Source organism: Schistocerca piceifrons, chromosome 4, assembly GCF_021461385.2.
Source record: "Schistocerca piceifrons isolate TAMUIC-IGC-003096 chromosome 4, iqSchPice1.1, whole genome shotgun sequence".
Lineage (NCBI taxonomy): Eukaryota > Metazoa > Arthropoda > Insecta > Orthoptera > Acrididae > Schistocerca > Schistocerca piceifrons.
Genome location: NC_060141.1, coordinates 557,158,006 through 557,160,773, shown reverse-complemented (window position 1 = coordinate 557,160,773; position 2,768 = coordinate 557,158,006). Strand labels below are relative to the sequence as shown.

Here is a 2,768-nt window from a genome sequence, read left to right as displayed (position 1 = left end):
GCCTCTCGACCATGAAATCAAAATTTTCTCGCTTGCCACCTGTCATAGTACTTGCAGTGATTTCTGACGTAATTTGGAATTCCTGTGTGATGTTCTGGATAGATGTCTGTCTATTACACATTATGACCCTCTTCAACTGTCGGCAGTCTCTGTCGGTCAACAGACGGGTTCGGCCTGTACGCTTTTGTGCTGTACGTTTCCCTTCACGTTTCCACTTCACTGTCACATCGGAAACAGTGGCACGAGCGATATTTAGGAGTGTGGAATTCTCGCGTACAGATGTATAACACAAGTGACAACCAGTCACCTGGCCACGTTTGAAGTCTGTGAGTTCCGCGGAGCGCCCCATTCCGCTCTCTCACTATGTCTAATGACTTCTGAGGTCGCTGATACGGAGTACCTGACAGTAGGTGGCAGCACAATGCACCTAATACGAAAAACATATGTTTTTGGAGTGTCCGGATTCTTTTGATTATATAGTGTATAAGAAACAAAGCTGTCATGGCAGATTCAGAGTCCGTGGATCCCAAACACTCGAGCAGTACTAGTGTCCTGCATGTAGTCCGCTTTACAGATGAACCACACATTCTTAAAATTCTGCTAATGAACCGAACTCGACCATTCGCCTTCCTTACTGTCGATGTTTACGTGCTCCCTCCAGTCCAATCCGCTTTGCAACATTATGCCTAGATATTTAATCGACGTGACTGTATCAAGATGCACACTACTAATGTACTCGAACATTATGAGTTTGTTTTTCCTACTCATCTGCATTAACTTAAACTTCCACGCCATCCATGGCACCAACTAGAAACGTTGTCTAAGTCATCTTGTATCCTTCTACAGTCACTCAACGACGACACCTTCCATTCACCACAGCATCAGCAGTGAACGGCCGCAGTCTGCTGTTTACACTGTTCACCAGATTATTTATGTATACAGAAAATAACATCGGTCCTGTCACACTTTCTAAATTAGACGAGCGGTCTAAGGCGCTGAGTCATGGACTATGCGGCTGGTCCCGGCGGAAGTTCGAGTCCTCCCCCGGGCATGAGTGTGTGTGTTTGTCCTTAGGATAATTTAGGTTAAGTAGTGTGTAAGCTTAGGGACTGATGACCTTAGCAGTTAAGTCCCATAAGATTTCGCACACGTTTGAACAACACTTTCTAAAAGCTATGCCAAAGATCGAGTTCCAGAAATGTTTCGGAGATTGAAAATAGCAGTGGTTAAGTGTATAATACCTAATAGGGACTAATTTGAAGGGTTTATCGTTGATGTAGACGAATAAATAATATTGTTTCCTAAAAATATAAATTGCCGATTTTACGCACCTAGTACGAGAAACAGGTTCCAACAATCGCTCTTGCTATCTGCCTGCGTTGTAGTTTACGGAAGGTGGGTGCGAACAGTTACAGATTGTGACCTCTTGTGTTCAATGACCTAGCACGTTACTCAGTTTTACACATCAGTTTTATCTATTTAGACATGTATTTCGTGATATACAAAGCAGGTTCAAAAAAAGTTTTGCACAGCATTTGGTAAACGGGAGCCAACATCTCATTCGCCAGTGACCACCTTTCTTGGCACATAATACAAGAGCCAATAGGCAACAGAGGTTACGCTCTCCCTCCACCGCAATAATCTACTAAAATAAGGGTCCCCGTCCTTCTTCCTTAAGTGACGAATGAAATGAAGTATCTTTTTAAAATTATGACGTAATGGCATGCGCAGTGTACAGTAATAACAAAATATAAGGGACACTGCATAATTGGAACGCACCAGTAGACACAGAAGAAGGCCGCTGCAGCTATGGCCGAAACGTTGGTTTTCTCCAGCAGTAGTTTTATACAATATAATGCGGTACCATACCCAGAAAGCCAACGGCGTTGCTACAGTGGTAACACCGGTTCCCGTCAGATCACCGAAGTTAAGCGCTGTCGGGCTGGGCTAGTACTTGGATGGGTGACCATCCGGTCTGTCGAGAGCTGTTGGCAAGGGGGGTGCACCCAGCGCTAGTGAGGTAAACTGAGAAGCTGCTTGATTGAGAAGTAGCGGCTCCGGTCTCGTAAACTGATATACGGCCGGAAGAGCTATGTGCTGACCACATGCCCATCCATATCCGCATCCAATGACGCGTGTGGGCTGAGGATGACACGGCGGTCGGTCGGTCCCGTTGGGCCTTCCAAGGCCTGTTTGAAGGGAGAGTTTATACCCAGAAAACCTTTATGTCGTATGTTGTAAGTGAAAGCTGTACTGCGGACGAATGGGTCGCCGTCAGCGGTAATGGCGCCGCCTCCACATGGTTCCCCATGGGCACCGCACAGTGTGGCTAAAGGCGCTCTTCAATTGGAATGTCCTTTCCCCGTAAAGGAGTTAGTTTTTTCAAGTTGGTTCCCATCCTGATGGAGTATGGTAATGGATACGCGGGGTGTACTTGAAGGGAGGACGAGCGAAAGCTCAGGGATCCCTGATGTTGATCCACCTCGGGTAAGGGGAAACCCAAACCAGAGCTGCCATGTATGATAGTGTACTTGAGGTAGCTGCAAATCGAATGCTATTTACCGAAGGAAAAACAGATCTGATAATAAATATCCGTGCACAAAAGCTAGATCAGCTACAAATCACTTATGGCTCATGCTGTATTTCCACAACCAGTCATGCTGCATCAACTCTTCTGCCAAGCTGTAAACGAGAGTTGTGGCAGTGTGGTGGCATATGCTGGCTTCTCGTCACCATTCACTGCTGATGAGCTAGGACGATTTCCATTG

At 46.0% G+C, this 2,768-nt stretch overlaps 1 pseudogene; it reads left to right on the top strand.

Annotated features, from left to right (window-relative positions):
* Positions 1-1,876: 1,876 nt before the first annotated feature.
* On the top strand, positions 1,877-1,994 carry LOC124796719 (annotated as a pseudogene).
* The last annotated feature ends 774 nt before the right edge of the window (positions 1,995-2,768 follow it).